The 16,745-nt window shown below is 39.8% G+C and overlaps 1 protein-coding gene across 1 annotated transcript in view; it reads left to right on the top strand.

The window, feature by feature from the left end:
• Positions 1-16,745, top strand: part of CFLAR (CASP8 and FADD like apoptosis regulator) — a 70,203-nt gene that overhangs the window by 49,745 nt on the left and 3,713 nt on the right. The gene's annotated exons all lie outside the window — the stretch shown is intronic.

The raw sequence follows: 16,745 nt of genomic DNA, 5'->3' as shown, positions 1-16,745 counted from the left end.
GCTTATTATTTAGTATAATACCCTCTAGGTCCATCCATACTGTTGCAAATGGCAGGATTTCTTTTCATTTATGGCAGAATAATATTTCACTGTGTATATGTACCACATCTTCTTTTACTGATGGACACTTAGGTTGCTTCCATATCTTGGCTATTGTAAATAATGCAGCAATAAACAGGGGTGCATGTATCTTTTCGAATCAGGGATTTTGTTTTCTTCAGGTAAATTCCTACAAGTGTAATTACTGGATTGAATGGTATTTCTGTTTTTAGTTTTTTGGGAAATTTCCATACTGCTTTCCACAGTGACTGCACCAATATACATTCCCACCAACAGTGCAGGAGGGTTCCTTTTTCTCTACATCCTCGCCAACATTTGTTGCTTTCTTGCCTTTTGGGTAGTGACCATTCTGACTGGTGTGAGGTGATATCTCATTGTGGTTTTGATTTGCATTTCCCTGATGATTAGTGATGTGGAGCAACTTTTTATATGTCTGTTGGCCATCTGTATTTCTCCTTTGGAGAAATGTCTGTTTAGATCCTCCTCCACCAATTTTTTAATCAGGTTGTTTCTTTGGTGTTGAGGTGTATGAGTCCTTTATATATTTTGGATTAACCCCTTGTTACATAAATCATTTACAGATACATTATCCCATACTGTATGTTGCCTTTTTGTTCTGCTGATGGTGTCCCTTGCTATTCAGAAGCTTTTTAGTTTGATGTAGTCCCACTTGTTGATTTTTTTTTGTTTCCCTTGCCTGAGAAGATGTGTCCAGGAAAAAATTGCTCCTATTTATGTTCAAGAGATTTTTGCATATGTTTTATTCTAAGAGTTTTATGGTTTCATGTCTTACATTCAGGTCTTACATCCATTTTGAGTTTACTTTTGTTTATGGAGTTACACAGTATTCCAGTTTCATTCTCTCACATGTAGCTGTCCAGTTTTCCCATGACTAGTTATTGAAGAGGCTATGTTTTCCCCATTGTATATTAGTTGCTCCTTTATTGTATATTAATTGACCATATATGCGTGGGTTTATATCTGAGCTCTCTATTCTGTTTAATTGATCTGTGGACCAGTACCATACTATTTTGATCACTATAGCTTTATAGTAGAGCTTGAAGGCAAGGAGCATAATCCCCCCATCTTTGTTTTTCTTTCTCAGGATTGCTTTGGCTATTTGAGGTCTTTTGTGGTTCCATATGAATTTTATAACTATTTGTTCTACTTCATTGAAAAATGCTGCTGGAATTTTGATAGGGATTGCATTGAATATGTAAATTTCTTTGGGCAGGATAAACATTTTGACAATTTTAATTCATCCTATCCATGAGCATGGGATAGATTTCCATTTATTAGTGTCTTTAATTTTTGTCATGAGTGTCTTATAGTTTTCAGGGTATAGGTCTTTCATCTCCTTGGTTAAGTTTATTCCTAGGTATTTTATTCTTTTTGATGCAATTGCTTTCATGATTTCTCTTTCTGCTATACAGGAATGCAAAGATTTCTGTGTATTGATTTTGTATCCTGCAACTTTGCTGAATCCAGTTATTAGTTCTAATAGTTTTTTGTTGGAGTCTTTTTAGTTTTCTATGTATAATATCATGTCATCTGCAAATAGTGACAGCTTAACTTCTTCCTTACCATTTTGGTTGCCTTTTATCTCCTGTGTGGTGTGATTGCCATGGCTAGGACCTCCAGTACTATGGTGAATAAAAGTGGTGTGAGTGGACATCCTTGTCTTTCTCCTGATCTTAGAGGGAAAATCTTTCAGCTTTTCACTATTAAGTATGCTGCTAGCCCTAGGCTTGGCATATGGCCTTTATTATTTTGAGGTACATACCCTCTATGCCCATTTTTTTTTTTTTTTTGAGAGGGCATCTCTCATATTTATTGATCAAATGGTTGTTAACAACAATAAAATTCAGTATAGGGGGGTCAACGCTCAATGTACAATCATTAATCCATCTCAAGCCTAATTCTCGTCAGTCTCCAATCTTCTGAAGCATAACGAACAAGTTCTTACATGGTGAACGAATTCTTACATAGTGAATAAATTCTTACATGGTGAACAGTACAAGGGCAGTCATCACAGAAACTTTCGGTTTTGATCATGCAATATGACCTATAAACAATCAGGTCAAATATGAATATTCGTTTGATTTTTGTACTTGATTTATATGTTGATCCCACATTTCTCCTATCATTATTATTATTATTTTTATTTTTAATAAAATGCTGAAGTGGTAGGTAGATGCAAGATAAAGGTAGAAAACATAGTTTAGTGCTGTAAGAGGGCAAATGTAGATGATCAGATGATCAGGTGTGTGCCTATGGACTAAGTATTAATCCAGGCTAGACAAGGGCAGCAAGACATCCACGGATGCAGAAGATTTCTCTCAAAGCAGGGGGGGTGAGGTTCTGAGCCTCACCTCTGTTGATCCCCAAATTCTCACCTGATGGCCCCCCTGCAACTGTGCCTGTCTTAGGTTGTTCCTCCCTTGAGGAATCTTACCCGTCTCTGGCTAACCAGTCATCTTCCGGGGCCATACAGGGAAATGTAAAGTTGGTAAGTGAGAGAGAAGTCATATTGTTTGCAAAGGTTAGCTTTTTACTTCTTTGCAGATTTATGCCCTGTGGCTTCTATGCCCAGCACTTGTCTCGAGGTATCTTTACCACCTGGAGGAATTATGATACTCGGTAAATTCAATATGAGGCACGAATTCTATTTAAGGGTTGTAATTAGGAAGGAAGAAGAAAAGCTATAGATGTAGCATATGAGGGAAACTTGGGAGGATTGATTATTTCTTTGACATATCTTGTATAGTACCTTAAGTATGTATAGGTTTTAAACTACTAACTAATTTGCACACACATATTAACATAATAGGAATACGGTGACATAAACAAAGCAAATCTATAATTACCATCCATCTCCAGTGAAGCCAAGAAAACCATTTAGGCACCCTAGGCATTTGTGAAAATTTATCTATGATATGATGGATATTGTCCAACTGTACTTGAACTATCAGACAAATTAAAGCAGCCCATTTCTGGGATCTGTTCACATCCCATATGTTCTTTTAACCATAGATAGTCTATAGTCATGAGATTTTGGAGTGCTACAACTTGCACCCCTCCCAACTCCTGGTTGAGTTCCAACAGTACAGATCCGGTCAAATTCGTTGTCTCACTGTATGCACATGCCAGCCTAGACATCTCCCTCCTCATTCTTATGGCAAGTCCAGGAGACGGTGGGCTGGATGCAGCCACAACCGCAGCATCGTCCGGATCCGTGTGGAGGCTTTTTGATGATCATCCCCCGGCACAAGTCCTCCAGAGAGTGCTGATGCCGGAAGCTCCTCCTCATATCGTATCTTAGTTCATTTTCTGGGTATCCAAGCTAGCCCTTGATCTTCTGCATAGAAACAAACAGACCCTTTGCCCACACTTTGACATGCCCTCTATACCACTGTGCAGAACTCATTGGAGGTCAGCACACAGTAACTGCTTTTTTTTTTTTTTTTTTTAATTAAGAGAAAGGAATATTATCAGAAAAGAGTACCTCCATAGCTGATCATCTGACACCCTTTAAGTAATCAACATTAAGGATATTTAAAGCATGCGTTGATCTTTGATTTACCAATAGTTTTATCCTGTTAAGGAGTAATCCCCCTTTCTTTCTTTCTTTCTTTCTTTTTTTTTTTTTTTTTAATTTTTAATCTACACTTACATGAAGAATACTATGTTTACTATGCTCTCCCCTATATCAGGTCCCCCCTAACAACCACATTACGGTTACTGTCCATCAGCTTAGCAAAATGTTGTACAGTCACTACTTGTCCTCTCTGTGTTGTGCAGCCCACCCTCCCCTTGCTCCCTCCCCCCCATGCATGCTAATCTTAATACCCCCCTTCTTCTTCCCCCCACTTATCCCTCCCTGCCCACCCATCCTCCCCAGTTCCTTTCCCTTTGGTACCTGTTAGTCCATTTTTGGGTTCTGTAATTCCACTGCTGTTTTGTTCCTTCAGTTTTTCCTTTGTTCCTATACTCCTCAGATGAGTGACATCATTTGGTATTTCTCTTTCTCCGCTTGGCTTATTTCACTGAGCATAATACTCTCCAGCTCCATCCATGTTGCTGCAAATGGTTGGATTTTTCCACTTCTTATGGCTGAGTAGTATTCCATTGTGTATATATACCACATCTTCTTTATCCATTCATCTACCGATGGACATTTAGGTTGCTTCCAATTCTTGGCTATTGTAAATAGTGCTGCGATAAACATAGGAGTGCATCTGTCTTTCTCAAACTTGATTGCTGCATTCTTAGGGTAAATTCCTAGGAGTGGAATTCCTGGGTCAAATGGTAGGTCTGTTTTGAGCATTTTGATGCACCTCCATACTGCTTTCCACAATGGTTGAACTAATTTACATTCCCACCAGCAGTGTAGGAGGGTTCCCCTTTCTCCACAGCCTCGCCAACATTTGTTGTTGTTTGTCTTTTGGATGGCAGCTATCCTTACTGGTGTGAGGTGATACCTCATTGTAGTTTTAATTTGCATTTCTCTGATAATTAGCGATGTGGAGCATCTTTTCATGTGTCTCTTGGCCATCTGTATTTCTTTTTTGGAGAACTGTCTGTTCAGTTCCTCTGCCCATTTTTTAATTGGGTTATTTGTTTTTTGTTTGTTGAGGCGTGTGAGCTCTTTATATATTCTGGACGTCAAGCCTTTATCGGATCTGTCATTTTCAAATATATTCTCCCATACTGTAGGGTTCCTTTTTGTTCTACTGATGGTGTCTTTCGCTGTACAGAAGCTTTTCAGCTTAATGTAGTCCCACTTGCTCATTTTTGCTGTTGTTTTCCTTGCCCGGGGAGATATGTTCAAGAAGAGATCACTCATGTTTATGTCTAAGAGGTTTTTGCCTATGTTTTTTTCCAAGAGTTTAATGGTTTCATGCCTTACATTCAGGTCTTTGATCCATTTTGAGTTTACCTTTGTATATGGGGTTAGACAATGGTCCAGTTTCATTCTCCTACATGTAGCTGTCCAGTTTTGCCAGCACCATCTGTTGAAGAGACTGTCATTTTGCCATTGTATGTCCATGGCTCCTTTATCAAATATTAATTGACCATATATGTTTGGGTTAATTTCTGGAGTCTCTAATCTGTTCCACTGGTCTGTGGCTCTGTTCTTGTGCCAGTACCAAATTGTCTTGATTACTATGGCTTTGTAGTAGAGCTTGAAGTTGGGGAGTGAGATCCCCCCTACTTTATTCTTCTTTTTCAGGATTGCTTTGGCTATTCGGGGTCTTTGGTGTTTCCATATGAATTTTTGAATTATTTGTTCCAATTCATTGAAGAATGTTGCTGGTAATTCAAGAGGGATTGCATCAAATCTGTATATTGCTTTGGGCAGGATGGCCATTTTGACGATATTAATTCTTCCTAGCCATGAGCATGGGATGAGTTTCCATTTATTAGTGTCCCCTTTAATTTCTCTTAAGAGTGACTTGTAGTTTTCAGAGTATAAGTCTTTCACTTCTTTGGTTAGGTTTATTCCTAGGTATTTTATTCTTTTTGATGCAATGGTGAATGGAATTGTTTTCCTGATTTCTCTTTCTATTGATTCGTTGTTAGTGTATAGGAAAGCTACAGATTTCTGTGTGTTAATTTTGTATCCTGCAACTTTGCTGTATTCCGATATCAGTTCTAGTAGTTTTGGAGTGGAGTCTTTAGGGTTTTTTATGTACAGTATCATATCATCTGCAAATAGTGACAGTTTAACTTCTTCTTTACCAATCTGGATTCCTTGTATTTCTTTGTTTTGTCTGATTGCCGTGGCTAGGACCTCCAGTACTATGTTAAATAACAGTGGGGAGAGTGGGCATCCCTGTCTGGTTCCCGATCTCAGTGGAAATGCTTTCAGCTTCTCGCTGTTCAGTATAATGCTGGCTGTGGGTTTATCATATATGGCCTTTATTATGTTGAGGTACTTGCCCTCTATTCCCATTTTGCTGAGAGTTTTTATCATGAATGGATGTTGAATTTTGTCAAATGCTTTTTCAGCATCTATGGAGATGATCATGTGGTTTTTGTCTTTCTTTTTGTTGATGTGGTGGATGATGTTGATGGATTTTCGAATGTTGTACCATCCTTGCATCCCTGGGATGAACCCCACTTGGTCATGGTGTATGATCCTTTTGATATACTGTTGAATTCTGTTTGCTAATATTTTATTGAGTATTTTTGCATCTACATTCATCAGGGATATTGGTCTGTAATTTTCTTTTTTGGTGGGGTCTTTTCCTGGTTTTGGTATTAGGGTGATGTTGGCTTCATAGAATGAGTTTGGGAGTATTCCCTCTTCTTCTATTTTGTGGAACACTTTAAGGAGAATGGGTATTATGTCTTCTCTGTGTGTCTGATAAAATTCCGAGGTAAATCCGTCCGGCCCCGGGGTTTTGTTCTTGGGTAGTTTTTTGATTACTGTTTCAATTTCTTTGCTTGTAATTGGTTTGTTTAACTTTTGTGTTTCTTCCTTGGTCAGTCTTGGGAGGTTGTATTTTTCTAGGAAGTTGTCCATTTCTTCTAGGTTTTCCAGCTTGTTGGCATATAGGTTTTCATAGTAGTCTTTAATAATTCTTTGTATTTCTGTGGAGTCTGTCGTGATTTTTCCATTCTCATTTCTGATTATGTTGATTTGTGTTGACTCTCTTTTTCTCTTAATAAGTTGGGCTAGAGGCTTATCTATTTTGTTTATTTTCTCAAAGAACCAGCTCTTGGTTTCGTTGATTTTTGCTATTGTTTTATTCTTCTCAATTTTGTTTATTTCTTCTCTGATCTTTATTATGTCCCTCCTTCTGCTGACTTTAGGCCTCATTTGTTCTTCTTTTTCCAGTTTTAATAATTGTGATGTTAGACTATTCATTTGGGATTGTTCTTTCTTCTTCAAGTGTGCCTGGATTGCTATATACTTTCCTCTTAAGACTGCTTTCGCTGCATCCCACAGAAGTTGGGGCTTAGTGTTGTTGTTGTCATTTGTTTCTATATATTCCTTGATCTCTATTTTGATTTGTTCATTGATCCATTGATTATTTAGTAGCATGTTGTTAAGCCTCCATGTGTTTGTGAGCCTTTTTGTTTTCTTTGTAGAATTTATTTCTACTTTCATACCTTTGTGGTCTGAAAAATTGGTTGGTAGAATTTCAATATTTTGGAGTTTACTGAGGCTCTTTTTGTGAGCTAGTATGTGGTCTATTCTGGAGAATGTTCCATGTGCACTTGAGAAGAATGTATATCCTGTTGCTTTTGGATGTAGAGTTCTATATATGTCTATTAGGTCCATCTGTTCTAGTGTGTTGTTCAGTGCCTGTGTGTCTTTACTTATTTTCTGCCCGGTGGATCTATCCTTTGGGGTGAGTGGTGTGTTGAAGTCTCCTACAATGAATGCATTGCAGTCTATTTCCCTCTTTAGTTCTGTTAGTATTTGCTTCACATATGCTGGTACTCCTGCATTGGGTGCATATATATTTAGAATGGTTATATCCTCTTGTTGGACTGAGCCCTTTATCATTATGTAGTGGCCTTCTTTATCTCTTGTTACTTTCTTTGTTTTGAAGTCTATTTTGTCTGATATTAGTACTGCAACCCCTGCTTTCTTCTCACTGTTGTTTGCCTGAACTATGTTTTTCCATCCCTTGACTTTTAGTCTATGCTTATCTTTGGGTTTAAGGTGAGTTTCTTGTAAGCAGCATATAGATGGGTCTTGCTTTTTATCCATTCTATTACTCTATGTCTTTTGATTGGTGCGTTAAGTCCATTTACATTTAGGGTGACTATTGAGAGATATGTACTTATTGCCATTTCAGGCTTTAGATTCGTGGTTACCAAAGGTTCAAGGTTAGCTTCTTTAGTATCTTACTGCCTAACTTAGCTCGCTTATTGAGCTGTTATATACACTGTCTGGAGATTCTTTTCTTCTCTCCCTTCTTATTCCTCCTCCTCCATTCTTCATATGTTGTGTGTTTTGTTCTGTGCTCTTTTTAGGGGTGCTCCCATCTAGAGCAGTCCCTGTAGGATGCCCTGTAGAGGTGGTTTGTGGGAAGCAAATTCCCTCAGCTTTTGCTTGTCTGGGAATTGTTTGATCCCACCATCATATTTAAATGATAGTCGTGCTGGATACAGTATCCTTGGTTCAAGGCCCTTCTGTTTCATTGCATTAAGTATATCATGCCATTCTCTTCTGGCCTGTAGGGTTTCTGTTGAGAAGTCTGATGTTAGCCTGATTGATTTTCCTTTATAGGTGACCTTTTTCTCTCTAGCTGCCTTTAAAACTCTTTCCTTGTCCTTGATCCTTGCCATTTTAATTATTATGTGTCTTGGTGTTGTCCTCCTTGGATCCTTTCTGTTGGGGGTTCTGTGTAATTCCATGGTCTGTTCGATGATTTCCTCCCCCAGTTTGGGGAAGTTTTCAGCAATTATTTCTTCAAAGACACTTTCTATCCCTTTTCCTCTTTCTTCCTCTTCTGGTATCCCTATAATACGAATGTTTTTCCTTTTGTATTGGTCACATATTTCTCTTAGTGTTGTTTCATTCCTGGAGATCCTTTTATCTCTCTCTCTGTCAGCTTCTATACGTTCCTGTTCTCTGGCTTCTATTCCTTCAATGGCCTCTTGCATCTTATCCATTCTGCTTATAAATCCTTCCAGGGATTGTTTCACTTCTGTGATCTCTTTCCTGACATCTGTGATCTCCTTCCGGACTTCATCCCACTGCTCTTGCATTTTTCTCTGCATCTCATCCCACTGCTCTTGCATTTTTCTCTGCATCTCATCCCATTGCTCTTGCATTTTTCTCTGCATCTCTGTCAGCATGTTCATGATTTTTATTTTGAATTCTTTTTCAGGAGGACTAGTTAGGTCTGTCTCCTTCTCAGGTGTTGTCTCTGTGATCTTTGTCTGCCTGTAGTTTTGCCTTTTCATGGTGATCGAGATAGTTTGCAGAGCTGGTACAAGTGACCGCTGGAAGAGCTTCCCTTCTTGTTGGTTTGTAGCCTTTTCCTGGGAGAATAGCGACCTCTAGTTGCTTGTGCTGGGCAGCTGTGCGCAGACAGGGCTTCTGCTTCCTGCCCAGTTGCTTTGGGGTTTATCTCCGCTGTTGCTGTGGGCTTGGCCTGGCTGGGGCTGTTCCTCCAAAATGGTGGAGCCCCGTTGGAGGGCGAGCGGCCAGGAGGCAATTTATCTCCGTAAGGGGCCTCTGTGCTCCCTGCTGCCCAGAGGGTTAGAGTGCCCAGAGATCCCCAGATCCCCTGCCTCTGTTCTAAGTGACCTCTCCTGCCCCTTTAAGACTTCCAAAAAGCACTCTCCAAACCAAAACAACAACAGCAACAATGAGAGAGGGAACAGAAAGAAAGAAAAAAAAAAAAAAAAAAAAAGGAAAAAACAAGCGATTTTTTTTTTTTTTTTTTTGTCCTCAGGTGCCGGTCCCAGGCACCCGCTCACTGGTCCTGCTGCCCTGTCTCCCTAGCACCAGGGTCCCTGTCCTTTCAAGGCTTCCAAAAAGCACCCACCCACCGGTCCCGCAGGGAAGGAACGCTCAATATTCTTTGTCCTCAGGCACTGGTCCCAGGCACCCGCTTACCAGTCCCGCCTCCCTGCCTCCCTAGCACCGGGGTCCCTGTCCCTTCAAGGCTTCCAAAAAGCACTCGCCAAAAAGAGAGAAAAAAAGGGGAAAAACGCGCGATTTCTTCCGTCCTCAGGTGCCAGTCTCAGGCACCCACCCACCGGTCCCACAGGGAAAAACGCGGGATATTCTTTGTCCTCAGGTGCCGGTCCCAGGCACCCGCTCACCAGTCCCGCCGCCCTGCCTCCTTAGCACCGGGGTCCCTGTCCCTTTTAGGCTTCCAAGAAGCACTCGCAGAAAAGAGGAAAAAAAAGGGGAAAAACGCGCGATTTCCTCTGTCCTCAAGTGCCGGTCTCAGGCACCCGCCCACCGGTCCCGCAGGGAAAAACGTGGGATATTCTTTGTCCTCAGGCGCCGGTCCCAGGCACCCGCTCACCAGTCCCGCCACCCTGCCTCCCTAGCACTGGGGTCCCCGTCCCTTCAAGGCTTCCAAAAAGCGCTCGCCAAAAAGAGAAAAAAAAAAAAAAAAGGGGAAAAACGCGTGACCTCCTCCAGGCACCACTCTCAGGCACCCGCCCACCGGTCCCGCAGGGAGAAACGCGGGATATTCTTTGTCCTCCGGCGCCGTTCCCAGGCACCTGCTCACCGGTCCCGCCACCCTGCCTCCCCAGCAACGGGGGCCCGTCTCTCTAAGGCTTCCAAAAAGCGCTCGCCAAAAAAAAAAAAAAAACCGCTCTGGTTTCTCTCCACCGGCCGGGAGCCGGGGGGAGGGGCGCTCGGGTCCCGCCGGGCCGGGGCTTGTATCTTACCCCCTTCGCAAGGCGCTGGTTCCTTGCAGGTGTGGATGTGGTCTGGATGTTGTCCTGTGTCCTGTGGTCTCTATTTTAGGAAGATTTTTCTTTGTTATATTTTCATAGCTCTATGTGTTTTTGGGAGGAGATTTCCACTGCTCTACTCACGCCGCCATCCTGGCTCCCTCTATGCCCATTTTTTAAAAAGCTTTTATCATGAATGGATGTTGAATTTGGTCAAATGCTTTTTCAGCATCTATAATGCTGAGATGATCAATGAGATGATCATGTCATTTTTATCCTTTCTGTTATGTGGTGTATGATATTGATTGATTTACAAATATTATAGCATCCTTGAAACCCTGGAGTAAATCCCACTTAGGCATGATGGATGATCCTTTTGATGTTTCTTTGAATTATGTTTGCTAATACTTTGTTGAGGATTTTTGCATCTATGTTCACCAGGGATACTGGTCTATAATTATCTTGTTTATGGTGTCTCTGTCTAGTTTTGGTATTAGAGTAATGCTGGACTCATAGAATTAGTTTGGAAGTATTCCCTTCTCTTCTACTTTTTGGAATACTTTAAGGAAGATGGGTATTAGCTCTTCCTTAAATGTTTGATAGAATTCAGCTGTGAAGCTTTCTGGTTCTGAGGTTTTGCTTTTTGGGAGTTTTTTGGTTGCCAGTTCAATTTTTGATAACTGATTCAATTTTATTGCTGGTAATTGATTTGTTTAGATTTTTTGTTTCTTCCTGGGTTAATCTTAGAAGGTTGTATTTTTCTAGGAAGTCATCCATTTCTTTTAGACAGTCCAATTAATTGGCATATAATTTTGTATAGTATTCTCTAATAATTCTTTGTATTTCTGTGGTATCCATTGTGACTATTCCTTCTTTGTTTCTGATTTTGTTTACATGTGTACTCTCTCTTTTTTTTCTTGATAAGTCTGGTTAGGGGCTTACATATTTTGTTTATTTTCTCAAAGAACCAGCTCCTGGTTTCACTGATTTTTTTCTATTTTTTATTCTTCTCTTTTAGTTTTTTCTGTTCTGATCTTTAGTATGCCCTCCTGCTAATTTTGTTATTCATTTGTTCTTCTTTTTCTAGTTTCTAAAATTGTGAGTTTAGACTATTTATTTGGGATCATTCTTGTTTTTTGAGGTAAGCCTGTATTGCTGTGTACTTCCCTCCTTCAAAACCTCCCACAGATTTTGGGCTGTTGAGTTTTTGTTTTCATTTGTCTCCATGTATTACTTGATGTCTGTTTTAATTTGTTCATTGATCCATTGATTATTTAGAAGCAAGTTTTTAAGCTTCCATGTGGTTGTGGGTTCTTTTATTTTCTTTGTGTAATTTATTTCTAGTATCTCTAGACCATTGTGGTCTGAGAAGCTGCTTGATACAATTTCAAATTTTTTGGATACATTGAGGCTCCCTTTGTGGCCTAGGGTGTGATCTATTCTGAAGAATGTTCCATGTACACTTGAGAAAAATGTGTATCCTGCTGCTTTTGGTTGGAGTGTTCTGTAGATATCTAGTAAGTCCATCTGGTCAAATGTATTATTCAGTGCCTCTGTTTCTGTATTTCTTTTCTGTCTGGTTGGTTTATTGATGGCAGTAGTTTGTTAAGGTCTCCAAAAATGAATGTGTTGTAATCTGTTTCCCCCTCTAATTCTGTTAGTATTTGTTTTAAATATTTAAGGGCTCTTGTGTTGAGTGCATAGATATTTATAATGGTTATATCCTCTTGTTGGACTGACCCTTTTATCATTATGTAATGTCCTTTCTTTGTCTCTTGTTACTTTGTTTTACAATCTATTTTGTCTGATACAAGTACTGCTAGTCCTGCTTTTTTCTGTGTATGTCTTTGGGTCTGAAATGAGTCTCCATAGGTAGCATATAGATGGGTCTTGTTTCTTTGTCCGTTTTGCCACTCTATGTATTTTGCTTGGTGCATTCAGTCCCTTTACATTTAAGGTAATTTTATTGATAGGTATGTACTTATTGCCATTTTATTGTTTTCTGGTTGTTTTTATAGCTCCTCTCTTTTCCTTTCTTCTTCTTCTCATACTTTTTCTCTTGTTATTTAATGGTTGTCTTTAGTGTTGTGACTGGTTATCTCTTTTTCAATTTTTTGTGTTTCTATTATAGGCTTTAGGTTTGTGGTTACCATAAGGTTAAAGGATAGCTTCCTGAATATATAACAGTCTATATTAAGTTGATGATTGCTCTATTTCAAACAATCTAAAAGTACTTTTTTTCTCCTTCCTCCTCCTACACACTTTATGTATTAGATATCATAATCTGCACTTTTTGTGTATCCCTTGATTGACTTTGTGTATAGTTCATTTTACTACTTTTGTCTTGTTTTAATTTCATACTTGCTTGGTAAGTAATTGGTCTACTACCTTTACTGTGGGTTTATTATTTCTGGTGAAAGCTATTAGTCTTGGGAATGTAACCATCTACAGCAGTCCTTTTAACGTATCCTGTAATGCTGCTTTAGTTGTTACAAATTCTTTGAGCCTTTGTTTATCTGGAAAATGTTTAATCCTTGCTTCAAATTTAAATGATAATATTGCTGGGTAGAGGATTCTTGCTTGAAGGTCTTTCTGTTGCATGCATTAACTATTTCATGCCACTCCCTGCTGTCCTGTAAAATTTCTTCTGAGAAGTCTGTTGATAGCCTTTGGGGTTTCCCATATAACTAATATTTTTTCTCTCTGGCTGCTTTCAGTACTCTCACATTATCCTTAATCTTTGCTATTTTAATTATTGTATGTCTTGGTGTTGTCTTCCTGTGGTTTCTCTTGTTAGGGGCTCTCTGTACTTCCATGACCAGATTGGGAAGATTTTCAACAATTATTTCCTCAAAGAGACTTTCTATCCCTTTGTCTCTCTCTTCTCTTTGTTACCCCTATTATTCAAATATTGTTTCATTTGGATTGATCACACAGCTCTCTTATCATTCTTTCACTTCTAGAGATCCTTTGATCTTTTTTTTCTCTGTTCTCAGCTTCATTGTGTTCCTGTCTCTAATTTCCATCTCATTGACTGTCTCCTCTACTTGTAGCAATCTATTAATTCCCTCCATTGTATGTTTCATTTCAGTTACTGTATTCTGAGCTATGAGTGATTTTTTTTTTGCTCTTCTATCTCTGTTGAAGTCCTCCCTGAGATATTCAATACTTTTCTGCAAATCAGTGAGCATATTTTTGACTTTTACTTTGAAATCTTTATGAGGAAAACTGGTGATCTCCATTTCATTTAGCCCCATTTCTGGTGTCTTATCCTGTCCTGTAATTTTGTTTGGAACATACTCCTCTGACTCCTCATTTTGTCAGGTTTTCTGTGTTTCTTTCATTGTATTAGATAGATCTGTTATGCTTCCTGGCCCAGAGAGTAATGGCTTTATGAAGGTGTCCTGCAGTGCCCAGAAGCTCAAGATTCTTTACTCTCCAGTGCCTGGTTCTACTTTTCAGGTCCCCCAGTTGCTCTTGGTGGTCATGGGCAGGACCACATTTCTTTCTGTCTGCTGGTAGTGGTTTGAGTCTACAGCACCGGCAGATTGCCTCAGCTGCCTTTGTGATCAGAGCAGAGGCCTGTGCTGGCATCACTGTGGGCCAGACTGCCCTCATCCTGTCCTGCAGTAATGGCAGAGCTTCAGGATTAATGGGTTGGGCAGTCTGTTCTGAGGCTCTGGGGCACGGCGGGATGCACAACACTGGGCTTGAGGCCCAGTGCAGGGTGGGAGGGAGAGGAAGGAGCTCTTGGAGCTGGTTTCTGCAAGCACCTCTCCATTTGGGTTGAGACAGCTGGGAGAGTCTCCCATTGTCTGCCAGGCAGCAAAGTCTGATGCTGCTAATGGGCAGAGTAGGTTTGCTTACAAGCAGTGTGCACAGGGAGGTGCCTTGGGACTGAGGCACCAGTGATGGAAATGGAGCTTCTGGGGCTCCCAAGTGTTACCAACCTGTTGGGCCAAGGGAGGGCTGTAGAAAGTATCTTTCACCTGCCCTTTCTCCTGCAGAGAGAGCTCCATCCAACCCTTGCTCCACTGGTACCCCTCCTACTGCTGGCAAGTCTTTCAAACTGCCACCTCTGCTTTGGGTCTCAGGACTGGTGGAGCGTGCCATCCTCCAGAAGCAGCTGAAGTCTTAGCCTCCCAGAGTGTACACCTGTCCCTGGTGTCCAGTCCTGCTAATCACCAGGACCTAATGCAATGTGGACTCACACTCCCAGAGCAGGTCTCCAGGGCCAGGTGTGCAGAATTCCTGGGCTTCTTTGTATGTCTCTTGAAGTATGTTTTCAGTTCTCTTCAGTATATAGGTAGGAGTGAAATTACGATGTTTTACAGTAACATATAGTTTAACATTCTGAGGATTTCCAAAGGGGTTGCGCCACTTTACATTCCCAGCAGCAGTGTATGAGAATTCTAATTTCTCTACATTGTTCCCCTCCCCACTCTGTTCCTCTTCCTCCTACCTGTGGGCTGGGATGGGGGAAGGGCTGGGAAAGTGTTGATCTGTCTCTTTGCCCTTTTCTGTGTGGTCCTCTCTTCTTCCCCAGGTGTAGGTGGTCTGTTCTGCAGTCTTCAGGTCATTTTCAGGTTTACTTGTATTTGCTGTCAGTTCATCCTTTATGTGTGTTGGGGAGGAGGTTTCTGCCTTGCCTTCCTACTCCACCATCTTTTTCTCTGCCCTCCACCCCCATTACTTTCTTAGTCCCTTTTCTGGTGTAAGTTAGTCTTCTTCCAAGACTGAGCATTATTGCAAGTGTCTTACATCTTTCATCTCTCCCTTTGTCTTTGATTCCTCAGTCTAAAAACAAGCTGTGAGCCCCAGTGAAATAAAATCCCTCTTTCAAGCCACTGTCTTAAATAAATTTTTGGCTAATCTGTACCCTCTCCACTTTTGTCTTTCCCATTTACTCCATACTTCCCTGCTATCTTTATAATTCATGCATCATAACACTCATCTTTTTAAAGTGTACAGTTCAGTGGTTTTTAGTGTATTCACAGTTGTGCAATCATCACCACAATCTAATTTCAGAACATTTTCACCTACCTAAAAAGAAACTCCATACCTTTTACCCATTATTCTCTCCATCCTTCTCTCCTTCCAGCCTCTGGCAACTGCTAATCCATTTTCTGTCTCTATGTATTTGCCTATTCTGTATATTTCATATAAACAAATCATACAATCTGAGACCTTTTGTATCTGACTTCTTTTACTTAGCTTTATGTTTTCAAGGTTCATCCATGTTGTAGACTACAACAGTACTTTATTATTTTATGGCTAAAAAATATTCCATTGTATGGATATACCACATTTTGTTTATCTATTCAATTGATAGAAATTTGGATTATTTCTGCTTTTTCGGCCATTATGAATGATGCTGCTGTGAGTGTTCATGTACAAGTTTTTGTGTGGATATGTTTTCAATTATTTTCAGTATACAGGTAGGAGTGGAATTATGATGTTTTACAGTAACATATAGTTTAACATTTTAAGGATTTCCAAAGGGGTTGTACCACTTTACATTCCCACCAGCAGTGTATGAGAATTCTGATTTCTCCACATTCTTGCCAACACTTATTGTTCATCTTTTTTATTATAACCATCCTACTAGGCCTGAAGTGGTATCTCATTATGGTTTTCTACTTCTCTAATGACTATGTGCATCTTTTCTTGTGCTATTGGCCATTTGTGTATCTTCTTTGTAGAAACAACCTTTCTTATTTCTTAACTGATTGTCTTATTGTTCAGTTGAAAGTATTCTTTATATATTTTGTATACTAGTCTTTTATCAGATATAAGATTTGCAAATATTGTCTCCCATTCCAGGCCTGCCTTTTCACTTTCTGGATAGTGTCTTTTCCAGCACAAATTTTATATATCTTGATAGAGTCCAACTGATCTATTTTTTAATTTGGTCACTTATGCTTTTGGTGTCATATATAAGAAACAATTGCCTAATACAAGGTCATAGAGAGTTCCATCTATGTTTTCTTGTGAGAGTTTTATGATTTTAGCTCTTACTTTCAGGTCTCTGATCCATTTTGAGTTATTTTTTGTATATGGTGTGGGGACTGGGGGCAACTTCATTCTTTTTGCATGTGGTTATCCACCACCATTGGTTGAAAAGATGTTTTTTCCCCATCAAATTGTCTTGTCACCTTTGTGGAAAATCAACTGACCATAAATGTAAGGGTTTATTTCTAGTCCATTCATCTTTATGCCAGATCCACACTGTCTTGATTATTATAGCTTTGTATCAGTTTTGAAAATAGGAAGTATGAGTATTCTGGCTTTGTTTTTCTTTT

The sequence above is a fragment of the Manis javanica genome, chromosome 12 (assembly GCF_040802235.1).
Source record: "Manis javanica isolate MJ-LG chromosome 12, MJ_LKY, whole genome shotgun sequence".
Taxonomy (NCBI): domain Eukaryota; kingdom Metazoa; phylum Chordata; class Mammalia; order Pholidota; family Manidae; genus Manis; species Manis javanica.
The sequence above is the reverse complement of the archived record's forward strand: the minus strand, read 5'-3'. Positions and strand labels throughout refer to the sequence as shown.